The sequence below is a fragment of the Euprymna scolopes genome, chromosome 4 (assembly GCF_053919585.1).
Source record: "Euprymna scolopes isolate OS-2025 chromosome 4, ASM5391958v1, whole genome shotgun sequence".
In the NCBI taxonomy this organism is placed as follows: Eukaryota; Metazoa; Mollusca; class Cephalopoda; order Sepiida; family Sepiolidae; genus Euprymna; species Euprymna scolopes.
This window is the reverse complement of record NC_136485.1, coordinates 59,126,296-59,142,142: the sequence shown is the minus strand read 5'-3', so window position 1 is coordinate 59,142,142 and position 15,847 is coordinate 59,126,296. Positions and strand designations below refer to the sequence as shown.

At 35.0% G+C, this 15,847-nt stretch overlaps 1 long non-coding RNA gene across 1 annotated transcript in view; it reads left to right on the top strand.

The window, feature by feature from the left end:
- LOC145267604 (uncharacterized) overlaps positions 1-14,371 on the top strand; it is a 216,886-nt gene extending 202,515 nt beyond the window's left edge. The window contains exon 3 of the long non-coding RNA XR_013864849.1: positions 13,103-14,371. This is a non-coding gene — a long non-coding RNA (uncharacterized LOC145267604). The remainder of the gene's footprint in view (positions 1-13,102) is intronic.
- The last annotated feature ends 1,476 nt before the right edge of the window (positions 14,372-15,847 follow it).

The following is a 15,847-nucleotide window of genomic DNA, read 5'->3' as shown; positions in this document are numbered from 1 at the left end:
CCAAAATAGTCAAGAAATGGTTTGAGGATAATCAAATTAATGTTTTGGAATGGGCTAGCCAGAGTCCCGACCTGAACCCTATCGAAAACCTCTGGCACATATTGAAAACTGAGGTTAAAAAGCGAAAACCTAGAAATTTGAGGGATTTGGAGAACTACTGCATTGAATAATGGTCAAAAATCAGTGTTGATGCTTGTAAAAACCTTGTTGATAAATATCCAAAACGGTTACAGGCAGTTATTAAGAATAAAGGGCATGCTATTGACTATTAGTAAGAGAGGTATGAATAATTTTGAACTAGTGCCATTATTGTTTTTCTTTGTATAATGTTTCAAACTTGCATAAATTATTTATTTGTTGAGTTTAAATTAAATGCTTATGCTTGATTTATTGTTTGAAATCCCTTTAATATTGTCTACCTTCTGGTTTGAGCAATATTCTTATAGAAATCTCAAAGATCCGAGGGGTATGAATAATATCGGGCACAAGTGTATATGTTCCCTATCTTAGATTGGGCATCTCGGGAAGTGATATAAAAATTGCCATTAGCGTGTAAATCGACGCTCTTTATGTAAACAAATCGAACAGAGGCATTTGGACGATGTCAAAACTAAACATCGTTAAATTCATTACCCACACAGCAGCCGTATAGCGTAATGTGAGAAGCCTTTACTGTCATTTGGGCGGTCAGGTTTCGATCGTAGCTTGAGGCAGTTGCTTGTCTCACAGCACTGATGAGCTGCGAAACAGTACTGTATGTGGATGACTATATATATATATATATATATATATATATATATATATATATGTGTGTGTGTAAAATATATATATATAGTAAAACTGATCACGTGTTTTTTTCGGTAAGTTAAGCCATGATCAGACGATAGTATGAATGTATTTTACAAACATATTAAATTTTTATTATCTCATTCGGCTTGGTACATCTTTCAGTTTCAGGATGCCTCTGTAAGGGTAGTTGCACGTGTAATTGTGCGACAAGGCTTGCGCAATCTCCACATCACACCTCTCCTGAATCGGCACTACTTGAGTCCGGTGGTATAGAGAAGTGCTAGACGACTGGAAACAATGCCGAGATAAGCGGAGAGGCGGAGAGCACATACAGCACTTTAAATTCTCAAATGGTCACCTATTTTAGTACAGACCAGGCTCAACGTTGCTTAACTTTGGTTATCTAACGGGAACCGCTGTGTCGACGTTAAATAGCATTTTGGCTTGAAACTGATAATTACTATGAACTGTTGTCAGGTGTTGCTTTACTTTTGAAGGACCTGTATTCACTCTCTGAGTCTGAACAAGTTAACACTTTATCGTTATTTATAGATTAGTCTCTTTTTACATATCACTTCTATACTTTTATCTTTTCTTTCTCGTTTAACTCCCCTCCACCTTTCAAACGTGTCGGCATAAACTTTTCGTAAGAATGGCCCTCAGATTCTGTTCGTGGCCATAACGCATTTTAGTGTCAAAGTGAAAAAAAAAAAAAAAAAAAAAAAAAATGTGCGTTGAACAATATTCTTGAATATCTTTTTCATTTGGCCTCTTAGTTACTGGGGGTTTAGTGAAGGACAATTTGATCAAATTAGCAATTAGCAACTCGTTAAGACACGATTGAATAGGCAATTTTTGAAATTGCTTATGGTCGACGATTGGGGTTAGAATGATTACGCAATATTCAAGTAAATTTGTACAACCTTTTAGGTTTTTTTTTAAGGTCAGAGTGGGAGGGGGAGAAGAGGAAGGAGAAGAAAAGAAAAACAATAACAACCCCGAAACACATAAGTAAAAATATCACGAAGGAGAAAAAAAAACACAACAGAATAGTAATAAAAATAGAATTATCGAGTTTTATCGTATGTTTACATTTGGAAGAGTTATGCGACCAATTCAGTCTAACAAACTGATTTATCTCCTTTGACTTTAATTGATTTAAATTACGGGTGGGTCATTTCTAAATGTTGTTGTTGTTGCTAAAATGCACGTAGAACATCTTCTACTCGATCATTTTTAGTAACTTTGTAATAATGTTTTCACCTGAAATGTGTTGGTTGATAAAATCAATCATCGACGTGAGCACTAAATATTCTTTAGTCTGATTATTCAATACTGTGGTTTGACATTTTGAGTTATCTATATATATATATATATATATATATATATATATATATATATATATATATATATATTCCTGATATAAATAAACACAATAGAAAAAAAAAATGATGCACTAGGTCCCTCCAAAATTTAGTCATCCTCCTCACTGTACCTTTTGGTGTATCTATGCTAGTCCTAACTAGGATTACCATTCACTGCAACACCGCAAACATTTTAAGATGTGTGTGTATGTATATATATATATATATATATATATATATATATATATATATATATATATATATATACTAGCAGGGGTGCCCGGCGTTGCTCGGCTGTTTGGAGGTGTATGCTGTGCAAAAAAAAAAACAAAAAAAAATGGTTAATTTTTTAAAACTTTGACCCCTATTATGACCCCTTAAAATTTATAGTTTCGGGCTCAAATCACTTTATTAAGTTAGATCCAGGTTCAAGGAACCTATATCTAAAATTTCAAGTGTCTAGACCCAAAATTGTCGAAGGAGTTTGGTAGAGTTCTTAAAGGTCAAATCGTTGAAATTTGACCCCTTAACAGCCAAATTTCTGGCTGACACTCGTCACATGGATTTTCCCAAATCTCAGTACCCGGTATTTCAAATTTCGAGTCTATAGACTAAAAATTGACAGAGTTATTGCGTAGGGAAATGTACACAGATAGACAGACACACAGACACACATACAGACAGACAGACAGACAGACACGTTCACTTTTATATATATATATATATATATATATATATATATATATATATATATATATATATATTAGTTAACATTGTGTAAAAAAAAATCGTTTGCTTGTTTATTTCATTATCAACAGATGTTTTTCAATGTCAAAACTATTTTTCAATATTATCCCAAGTTCGACTGCTGAAGGTAAAATAGGACAAAAGAAAAACAGAAAATGTTCAAATTTAATTCATTTAAAGCTCGTGTTTCGTTCATTTTTTTTTTTTTTTCATGCGATCAATTTTATGTTTGTTTCATCGATAGAAAACATCTGATGAAACAAAAAAAAAAAAAAAACCACATCCGGTGAAGAAATAAAGGGTAAACAAACAAATGTAGTAACTCCAAAAACCGGAATTTAAACAATAAATGCACATTGGCACAAGTGCACTTTAAATTATCGGAAGTATTTTTTGCTTTAATTTTCAGAAGAGTTATAGGAGCAGAAAGGAAATACACTCTAAAATTAATACAATATATTCTAAAATAACTGTTAGAACTTTCGTTTTATTTAATTAAAGAAATTCGTCTTTTTAGAAAAAACAAAAGAAAATCTCATAGAAAAAATGCATTCTATCCATTTAATAATATTCTAAATTGAATATTATGTTTTATTTGTGCATTATAAAAAAATATCTTTTTAAAATAACTATTTTAAAATATAAAATGTTACGTTTTATTTATACAATTTTAATATAACGCTCAATTTTAAGTACCTATTTACTATGCCTCCCCACGGGACAGAGTTAGACACCAGGGTCGTTTTTTTAACGTGGAGAAAAGGTACAAAAATAAAAATTGTCTCAGTCGTGAAGGATTTCTCCTCCACCGAAAGAGAACAAGAAAATGAAGTGCAGCATCTGAAGAACAGATACTACACTTTGATCTTGACCAAAAAGTAATTACAATTAAATGAATAAATGTTTCGTTATTTATTTTTATTTCTGTTGTGCTGCTCCATTATTTGATTTAACTTGTTTTTAATTACCAGAAAAAGTTGATTTAGAAAACAGTGCTTAGTTGTCTTCCCTTTTCGCGAGTATAACTCTTCGGAACATGAAAACAAAAAAAATATTTCCGGCAAGTTAAAATGCACTTGTTCTCACAACGTTCAATGACCACACAAAGTGTAATCGAGTTGCTAGAGGCGGGGAGGGGGGAAATATAAGTCTGTAAATGCACAGGAGTGTAAAGTTACTTAAAGTGTTTTAACGGTGGCGGCGTACCATTCCAAGATAAATACGAACAAAATCGAAATAGAGAGAGACAGACAGACAGACAAATAGAGAGAGAGAGAGAGAGAGAGAGAGAGAGAGAGAGAGTACTCTCTGAATTTCCCATCGCGTGTGATAGAAAGTACAATATTTTGCATCAATAATGACCTCTGGCGTAAAATCGAATGCTCCTAAAGGGAAATAATTCTGGAGCAAATTATTTTAAATATGAAATATAAAATTATTTTAGATAATTTAATGACCTTCTTAGATGTTCACTACTTCTTAGCATACACTTTATTGTATTTTTTTTTTTTTTTTGTCAGATAAAAATAAGATTTTATAAAAGTTTAATTTTTATAAAAGTACGCGCGCGTTTCCTGTTGATTTATAATAATAATATTATTTTATTATACGTTAGAAGTAAAAGCAACCATATGTTCTCTCCATTCAACGTGTTCTGTGCGATCTGGTGTCGCTAAGATGTACTTTGATTTGTTACATAATTTTTGGATAAATGTTTGGGCATATTTTCTTTCTTCTACAGACCACATGTTGTGGAAAAAAGAACAACAACAAGAACAAGAAACGTATAAAAAGAATGAAAAAGACGATGATGAAGAAAAAGAACGAAGAAGATGATGAAAAGAACAAGGAAGAATAAAAGTAAAAGAAGAAGTAAAGAAGAGAAGAAGAAATGTAAGAATAAGGAGGGGGAAAGGGATGAAAATAAAAGTGGGGAAAGAAAGAGAATAAGGGTTATAATAGAAGAAGTAGCTAAAAAAAAAACGAATAATGAAGAAAATGGAATGGCAAAAACGAGACATGAGTACGAGAATATGGAGGATGGGGGAGAAGAAGAAGAAGAACAACAACAACAACAACAGCGTAACAAATAGCAACGAAGAAGACAGAAAGAATATGAAGAAAAGGAAGAGAAGAACAACAACAATTAAAGTGGTGATAAAAAATGAGCATAAGATTCGAAAAGAATAGGAACAAAGAGAAAGAAGCAGTTAAAGCAATGGTGGGTGGATTTTGTATAAAAAGTGAAGACGTAAGCGAGAACTAAAGAGAAAGAAAGAGTGACCGGAGGAGGAAGAACGAAAGGAAAACAAAAAGCTAATGAGAGAGACGAGGTGAGAGAAAGAGGTAGACAAGAAGGAGAGAAAGAGAGGGGAGAGGTAGAAATAAAGAGAGAGAGAGAGAGAGCGAAGAGGAGAAAAAGAAAAGGTGCGGGTCGGAGAGGGAAGATACGCTTGAGTGCAAGAAACCTAGTTTCTCGTCAAGGACGTTGGGATAAGCAGAAACGTTTGTTTCGTTTCGGTCCAATTAGATTGACACATACAGTAAAATGGATGCAATACAAAAAGGGAGGAAGTTTCCGTTTTTAAACTGCACGTATTTAGTTTACTCACACTCTCCTCTGCACTTCTTCCATTCTCTCTCTCTCTCTCTCTCTCTCTCTCTCTCTCTCTATATATATATATATATATATATATATATATATATATATATATATATATATATATATATATATATATAATCCTGAGTGTGTTTTTCACTCCCGATCCACCCCTTTTATTTCCTTCAGTTGCAAAACATAAAATTTAAAAAAAACAACAAAAAAAACAAGAACACATGCGCTGGTTGAACATAAAAAAAGACCTCATGCTCTTTCTACCTCGAACCCCACTTAGTTACAACATTTGAAAAAGACCAAAATATTCAAGAAACATCTCTACCATGCATCCATTCAATCTACGCGTTTCACGTTAAATGTATTATTTCATTCATAAGTGTGACAGACCGGCCGACAAACTAACACGCAAAGCTTCGTTCTCATTGTAAAAACACGATAAATAGGGAATTAGCAGAGGAGGCGGCGGCGAATTCTCCCATGCACGAATCATTTTTTACTCTGCAGCACGTTTCTTTCTTTTTTTTTTCCTATTTGCTGTTGTTGTTGTTGTTCTTCTTCTTCTTCTTCTTCTTCTTCTTCTTCTTCTTCTTCTGTTTCTTCTTCTTTTTTGCTTCTTCTGCTTCTAGAAGAGAAATAAGGATTTTCTTCTTCTTTTCCTAAAAGAAGTAGACGAAAAAGAAGACGAAAAAAGAAAACGAGAAAGAAGAAAAAACAGAAGACATCAATGACTTACTCTCATTTCCATCTACTTTATTGACATGTCTCAAACTGCTAGTCTCATCTTACTAATTCGCAACGTTTCGGCCATTGTAACTTCCTACAAAATAAATGTTCTAGTGGATAAGGGCGTTGGCTCAAAGAATTATAACTATGTTGAATTAGACATGGATGTTGTGCGCCTAATCCCTTATTTTCTCGTTCCCCCTCTTTCTCTCTTATGTCTCGTATTATTTTAATGGAAATCGCTTCAGACAAAGCATGAAACCACTTGATATAAGGAACTGGTGAGAACGAAAGATGAGTATCTCAAAGACAAGCGATGTCTATTGATCTTGGTCTCGGTCAACGGGAAGCAGCCTTGCGGTATCGTGTTTCACAATTGAGAAGTTCTTGAAAAGAATGTTTGTTTATGATGGTTCCATTTAGTTTCCGGCAAACAGAAAGGGGAACATTTTTGCAGTGGTTGGTGCAAGATTAATCTTGGATGTGAATGTTTTTATATGAATAAGGACAGATATTAGAGCAGCTACCATGAAAAAACGATAGGACAGAAAAAGGACGCAGCAAAAAGAAAATATCGTCCACCATTTCATTTTGGAATCGACTCTGTCAAGTCAAGAGAGAGGTCTCTGAGCTGAGCCTCCCCATACGTGGCATCAGTACTCAATCTTAGGGAGTGTATGGTTCCTGTACAAGTAGGGGATTGGGTTAAAAGTGTTATACTTTCTGTGCGGTAGAAAGATCTGACAATTTTCTCTGCGACTTTAGCAATGAATTTTATATAAGTCTTCAATTTCAAGTCTGGTGTGGCGGTTAGTCCTAGGAAAATATGCTTATCAAAGCAGGGGAGCTTATTTAAGGACATTTCCATTCATTTCAACTTGCGAAAGCAACGCTTCGAGCCATGATGAAAAATGAAGATTGGTGTTAGAGGACTAAAACAAAAGCCAATTGTAAACTAATTGGACAGATTTATTCAAATGAATCTGTCCAATTGGCTTATAATTGGTCCCAATATTTATCTACTTGCAACGGCCGGATGTTATGTCACAAGAATCGGACAGTGGATCGTAGAGCCAGCGCCCTAGAGGAAGATCACTCTGACCTGTAAAAAAGATTAATCCTGGGCAGTTCCGTCGGCATTCCCGGTAGTGATGCCCCAAGCCCCTTCTCAAAGGAATAAGGTAAAGCTTGAGAGGGTGGATTTACTAGAACTGCATAGGACCAAGGCCATGCCTCAGTCGAAGGTAAAATATATGACAACAATAGTTTAGAACCTGTTGACTTTGGTGAATCGAACCAGCCGCAAGCAACGCGAATAAATATTTGGATATAATGAATGAAAATCTTAATGTTTATATTATGTTATGTTTTTTTTCATAATCAGCTGACGGGAGTGCTCTATTTATTTTTGAAAACGTTTGTATTATCGCGAATGATAGCTGGTAATTTCACTTATCAAGGTACTTAAAAATATATAGTCATCCACAGACAGACTGTTTCGCTATATAACATTTCTCAGCTGTAACTAGACACGCAACTGCTTCAAGTTGGGATTCAACTTCCCGCTGAAAAACGTTTACAAAAAATAACCGTAACAAATGGTTGATATGCCGTAAAAGAAAGAACAAGAAAGCAAACAAACGAATAGTTGATTAAATTCATTTGATTTTCATTTGCGTGACTTCGAGCGAGGCGAATCAGAAGGAATTTCTTTCGACAAAGTTGAGCCGAGGTGATAATTGTCATCCAATAAAGTCCTCTACGTCTTTATATAAACAAAACAAAAGAACAGTAAAATCGCAAAACAAGTTTGAACCGTCGTTTATTTTTATTAATTTTATGATTAACCGTTTTTATTAACTGGAGCGTAACAAAAGCTACCCTACCCTTCCACTCCATCCACCAAGAAGTGACTCCAGTACATTTTTGACATTAGCAAGACATGACGACAGGTCGATAAGACTTGGAAAGGTCATTTTCATTATTACTTCACCTGATTAATTTGATTGCATTTAATAATAAGAATAATTAAAACACTCAGAACCTTAATCCTCCGTTTTTATACTAATTGGATCACCGCTTATCTAGGACCGGAAGTCACTCGCAGGTCAGGCTCAATGAAATTGCCAGTTTGTGTTGAGCAATATGTTTGAGAGGATAGCAAACGTCTCTAACGTTATCGTTTTTTTGTAGTTTTTGTTTTCCTCCCTAACGGTGACGTCATTTTGCATGTGTTTGCATCCGCGCGTCCACGCTCTGTTACAGCGAGATATCTCATAGAAAAAAATTCCCCGTTAACAGATCAAATGATTGTTCGCGATATTACAGCCAGCAAGTCAGCTTTTAGTTTTGTAGTACGAAATTCATGTTGCTATGTAGATCGTTGGTGTTGAGATGATTGACAATTGCTTCATTTATCTCAGATCCAAGCAATTTACTCACGGTGTACAGAAAACTGATTATTCTGTACTAAGATGCAGAAGACCGATCTTTTGTACTGAACAGATTGACGAAGTTTTCCTAACATTGAAAATCATTGAAAGAATATGAACTAGTTTCGGTTGCGACTTCTTTAGCATTATAACTGTGCTGTTGCTGACATCCAGATTCTTGGTAAGTTTGGCGACATCCCCGGCGGATATATGAATGTCGCTTATTTGAGTTATAGCGGGAAGTTTGGGAGATAAGAGGGCTTGATCGCAAAGAATGGCATTTAATGCAAATGTCTTTGCAAAACGATTAGCTTTGTCAGATGCTGAGGATATCATCTATTTTTCATCCTCTTTCCCCCTTCACCAGAGTCTATACCATTGTTCAGGTGGTTAGTTTTCTTGGCTGAGGTATGGTACATTCCATGCCAAATCATCCAGTAAAATATCGAAATTTCACCACCCCTCCCCTCAGAATTTTTTATCCTTTTGACCCCTGTAAGATATCCCTAAGTTATGATGAACTTCCAAATTTCGGACCCAGCAATGAATGGGAGGAATGAAATACCAAGTATGAACGTATATATATTCTGAAAGTTTTATCTTTTGGCTTGCTAAATATCAAAACAGATATCACCTCTGACTCCTAGAGTTGTCTTTTCTTGACACTCAAAGTTATGCCCTAGCTGCAATTTTCTAGGTCAGAAACTAAATACTGTTAAAAAAAAAATTATAATTTTGTAACAATGGGTAGCCCCTCACGACGCGTCGTGACGGTCCTTTTTCGGCCTCTTGGCCTTATTTTGACTGGGCTCAGAAACAGGGTTCTCATTGATTGCTGGATCTGAAATTTGGCGGTTCATCATAACTTATGTATATCTTACAGGGGTCAAAAGGATTAAAAATATTCTGGGAGTGGTGGTGAAGTGACCCGGATGATTTGGCATGGAATGTCCCGTATGTGCAGTTCTAGGTCTACAATCTTAGACTTTGCGTTCTTACCCATTGAGAAAGGATTAGTTTACTTCTAATCGCCTGAGGCGCCCCTACTGGAACATGCCACGGGGCTGCCCAGACATTTTAACAGGCCAGAATACTTTTCCTGTAGGGTGCTAGCTTTTCAAACCACATTTTTTCCGCCATGTCACATCTTCCCGTCATAAAAACGAGATTAGCATATTTTTCCTATATTCATAATCCATCTCTTCCTCTTTCCCCCCATGTTTTTCTCCGTGTCACGCGTATACATGCACAGATGCATCCGAGGTAGAGTGTTGGAGATAATTTTTGATACTCGAATTCTAGTAGAAAAAAAAAACGAAAAAAAAAAACAAAAAAAAAACACCGATCACTTCTTGAAATATAAATTTGAAAATTCATATCTGTGGCGTCTGTCTGTCCATCTGTCTGTCCTAAGATGCAATATATGTAATTGAAAATTTCGCACACATCACTACTGTTATACAGCTAACTGCTGCCTATGATATAGAAGTGCATCTCATATGTAGTCAAATGCGCTGATCTGGGTACTTGGCTAGCTTGGAAGATGACAACCCTCTAAACAATCGTTAGAGAAAAAATGTAAACACCCGAAACACAAACCAGGGAGACGTTTTAAGGATGTCATCAAACAAAATCTGAAAACTATTATCATTAATGTGAAATACTGTCTCGAAGTTGTAGGTTTAGTAAAAACACGTCTATGATATTTGTGTTCGTAAACATTTATGCTGACGACGCTACAATCTGTGGCAACACTTCAAAGGCCGTAAACAACCAAATTCTCTCTGATTCTCTCTCCTCTGATCTTGGGCGCATGGTGCAATAGGGGAATAAATGGCTGATTAATTTTAATACATCTGAAACCAAACTTCTATCTTTAAATCATCAACGCTTTGATCCTGATCTGGCATCAATTGAAATGAATGGCTCCTGTCTTGGCAAGGCTCTGTTTTGACAAGCTTTAAGGTCTAACTATTACTCTTGATCTGAAATGGAACACGTACATCAAATCCGTTGCCAAGGCTGCTGGGAAAATAGTGGGATCGTTCTACCGCTCCAGTAGTTATCTCACTCTTGATGCAATTTTCTACCTTTATAAGAGCCAAGTACGTTTAAGGGTGGAGTACTGTTGTCACATTTGGGTAGGAGCTGCTAGAAAAACCTTATCCTGTCTTTACACAGTTAAAAATAGACTTCGTAGCCTAGTGGGGGGTAGCCCTTTTCTCTTCTTACAACCTATCCCCCCCAAAAAAAAACACGTTGTGAGTCTGTCTGTGCTGTCGTTATTTTCATGGCAAGTGCTCGTCTGAACTCCAACCTATGGTTCTCCCCTTGCCTAACTCACGAAAAACACTCGTCTAACTAAAACCACTATAAAAACTTCCTTCCTTTATCTATGCCTAAACCAAAAACGTAGATTCCATGAACAAAGCTTCTTTTTTAGAACTGCATGCCTGTGAAACTCTGATCTGTTTTTCTGCTTTCCAAACGACTACAATATCGTTGTTTTCAAGTTCAGCGTGAACAAGTTCTTGATGAGCCGTCCCTTTAAGTAATCCAATTTACCAAATTTCCATTACAAACGATTACTACGATATTGTCCCATTGACTACCATTTCTCATTAACCCTTATTATCGAGTAGCCTCCAGGACTTCATAAGTGGTGATTCCTTTGTAAAAAAAAAGGTAAGATAAATACAGTGCCCCATCTTGAAGCATGTTCTGGGATAAAGATAGATTCTACACAATCACTTTAGATTTCATAGCAGCAATGAATTACACAATAGATAAACATAGAAGATGATATGTACGAACGAAAGCCAGTTGTTATATACGCTGCAGGACTGTAATACTGAACAATTTGTGAACCCATAACTGGGCAGCACAGCCTTGTAGGGTGTCCTTTTATATGTATATACGTTAACCCTTAAACGAATTAAACAATTGAAAAAGGATTGTCCCCCCTCCACCTTCACCTTTCATATTTGACATTAAATTAGCAGATTCACTCGCATAACACACGTAGGCGTTCTGACATAATTTAAATGATGAAAGCTACTTTCATTAAAAACAGATTAAACTACTGGTCCCATCCTTATATAAAAAATCATTCATGCCTAGACGACCTTTTCTATTCCTTTTTTCTCTTCTTTTTATTTTTCTCTTCTTTCTAGTTTTCTTTTTCTTTCTAGTTTTCTTTAAAAGAACTGACTTCGAATAAGAATAAAGGTATATTGTCGCCAAACGATGTCTTTTAAGACTAAGACAATAGATTTATTGTAGCGACTTATAGTAATTTTGTTCGACTAAATTGAATAAAATAATATCTTTCTCTTTTAAATTGAGAACTGCAGGATTCAATGTTTTCTTTTGTACTTTTGTATATATATATATATATATATATATATATATATATATATATATATATATAATATTCGTCTAAAACTTATATGCATCGTAGCTATTCAAGTTGTGATTGAACCGTTTTTCTCGACAGTTGCAGAGTTTAAGGTAACGCCTTCAGTACAAATCACAAGGAAGGAAAATCTTAATGCTTATATCAACAAAATCAGTTGACGCGAAACCTCTATCTATTTATCAAAACCTTTGCATTATCGCAAATAGTAGCTGATAGTTTCACTTGCCAAGTTGCTTAATCCACGAAAGAGATATATAGTCTGTTTCGCTGTATAACAGCTCTCAACTCTTACTAGAGGTGCAAGTGCTTCAAGTTGTAATCGAAACTCGATCGATTCTGTTTGTTTGAATTCCATATTTGTATACCATTTTTCTATTAAGGGAGTCAAGATTGATGTAGATGAAGGGCCACCTGATAAATTTTTAGTCTGGTATAAGATCAGAAGAGAGGGGGGGGGAAGAAAGCAAGCGGATAGAATGGAGATAGAATGGGAGAAAAAGGGAAAGAGAGAAAGATAGGAGCGAAAGAAATAGGGAGCGGAAGAATTGAAGAAAGAAAGGATTTCCAGAGAAAGAAAGTGAATGAGACAGACATACAGACAGATAGATAGATAGATAGATAGATAGATAGATAGATAGATAGATAGATGCTTAACGAGAAAAAGAGAGAGAGAGAGAGAGAGAGAGAGAGAGAGAGAGAAGATAAGGAATAGAATTGAGGTAGAGCGAGAGGAAATAATAAGAAAAAGAAAGACAGAAACGAAAGAAAGAAAGATACTGGAAGAACGGAAGAAAGAAAGAGGGTGTGGTAAAAAGAAAGAGAATATTAAGCAGAAGAGAGATGGGGAGTGGGAAGAGGATATTTAATAACATATATCGATGTACAAACATCTGATTAGAGGTTTTCAGCTATACAAAAATGAAATTAGATTAGCTTTTCCCTTTCAGATTACAAGCATCAGTTCTTTTTTTTTATTCTTAAATTCCTTTCTTCATTTTTCTTTCTTTTTTAGTTTTTCTTTTTTCCTCCAGAGTTGGGAACGAAGCAGAACGTTTGATGTTTTTTGCATGCGGTTGCCATCACAAGCGGCGCGTCAGGGACGATTGCACCGACATTACACCAGCGATTCGCTCGTTATTATGGCGGTTTTTATTTCAAATCCTGACCAATCAAAAGCAGTCTTTGTTGCTGGGACAACCAAAGCACAAACAAATGTGGTAAGAGACTTACAAAAAAAAAAAAAAAATGTTCGTATTTAAAAGTGTGCAAAACACTTAGATTTCTTCGGTTTATGCCTCACCCTATTTCACATATGCAAGAAAAAATATATAAGTAGTATTATTTGTTTGTGTGTGTGTTTTGTGGGTCTGTGTGTGTGCGAGCGCGCGTGCGTTAAACGGTCTCTATCAATCTACTTTGTCAATTTGGGGCGGCAGACTTGAAACTTGATATGTTGGCTATTCGAACTTGTGGAACAAATTCGATTAAGATTTTAACAACAACAAAAAAAAGCTGCTAAAGAAGCCAACATTGAAAACTTGAAACTTAGCAGGCGTAAATTGAACTAATATGTATCCTTTACGCATGCGCAAATATACATTTATGCGTTTAAGTTCTGATATTCATGTGGCATTAGCTCGGTAACGTTGGAGAGCTAAATGTTTTGGTTTTGATTCTAGCCGATGACACCAAAGTTATAAATTTTATAAAAACTTAAAAACTCTTAGAGGTGTCCAAGAAGTCACTGAAGGTTTTAAACTTAAATAGATTCATTATTTTTGATGATATCTTTCTGTAATTTTAACACAATCTGACTAAGACATTGGGGAATTTTTTTTTTATTTTTAAATGCAAAATTCAAACAATCTTTATGAAAAATAATGTCTTTTAAATGTTACCCCTTTACAGCTTGGCATATTTGTGCCCTTTCCAAAACATTATTCATGACAGATTGCAGAATTTCGTTCCTGATGTTGTCCTTCAATTCTTGCAGGGTTTGGGGTTTGTTAACATAGACTCTTTCTTTAAGATATCCCCACAAGAAAAAGTTGGGTTCAGTGAGAAACGTGGTAGCCATTTGACATTGCTAAATAGAGAGATATTGTTGTCGCCAAATTGACCCATGGTTTTGGTAAAACAATTTTACAACTTGCGTACGTTGTTCAATGCTATACCTATCCAAAATTAATTTCCAAAATATTGTCTGTAAAATATCTGAAATAGAGAAAGACATAATAAATTAATGGTAAAATGACAAATATTTTCAATCCTTCAGTGACTTTTTGGACACCCGGTACTATATACTGAATATATAATTATAAAACTCAAATAATCTTGTAACGATGTATGTAACCCACTTTCCAGTTTACGACATGACCTGCGCACTGAATATTAACGTTATTATTTCGAAATTATTATTTAACATGAGAAGAGTGGTGTTTAAAATAACTAAAACGTAATACAGAAATGAACGATGTAAAAAAAAAGCAGACTATATTAAGAATTGTTTATTTGAATAATTTAAACGCGAAAAAAAGAAAAAGAACAATTGGGGCATTGAAATATTGACGTTATTATTTCGAAATTATTATTTAACATGGGGAGAGTGGGGTTTAAAATAACTGAAACGTAATACAGAAATGAACAAATGTAAATAAAAAAGGCAGATATATCAACATTTGTATTTAACTATAATAAGTATTATGGTATCTGTTCAGTGCACATTTACCTATAAGTATAGCCAACCACTTATAATGGACGAATGGTGGCCTTGTAAAGGTACAGGATACTCTCAGGCGTGAGTAGTCTTCTCGCTCGAAAGAGGGAACTCACCTTCTTTGCAGCAGCCTTTGCAATGTCCTCTTTGTATTTGTTCCAGTTCATATTGCCCGCAAATGTTAGGCCGAGAAGTTTGAAGGTAGAATTCTCAGAATTGTCATGGATATAGGCGGTTGGAGAGGCATCTTGTAATTGTTAAAGGATAGCAGCTTAGTTTTACTAGCATTAAATGTTACCATCCATTTGCGACCCCATTCCAACATAATATGGAGGTCATTTTCTAACGATTCTGCCGTTGTCTTAGATTTCTTCCCTCATGCATATTATAGAGCGTTGTATGTATATTATAGATACTGTCATATATTTTTCGACCGGGCAACACTAGGCGGCCTGCTAATACATATACACACATATTTACATAAATCTTGCTTCATTTGTTTCTAATGACCATCTATCAAATTCAATGCAAATCAGGTGCATTTTAATTTTCATACGAGAGGTTTAGCTCATATTGTAAACCCCTTAAAACATTTTAAAATGCTTCAACTCAAATTTGGAAAATATTCAATATGATACTAAATACTTCAAGATGAGAACTGACGTATGGCTGTTCGCCTAGAGGCGAAACGTTAAAGTGTACTGAAGTTTTTGAATTTGGAATAAAATGAACAGAAGAATTAAAATAAAACTAAGCATTGGAATTTTGCGGAGTTCATATATATATATATATATATATATATATATATATATATATATATATATATATGTATGTATATATATTGGCTTGGGAGAAATGCTAGTCTAGCGGCACTGATGAGTTGTGATACAACGAAATAGGACTGTATATCGATGACTACAAATATATTTTAAGCCCCCCTCTTTGGGTAGAGCACTGTCGTAAATAATCTCACCCGCTACTTGATTGGTGAAAAATGCTAAGCTCGTTGTTTGTTTGTTTACGAACAGGCGATCTGAGCAC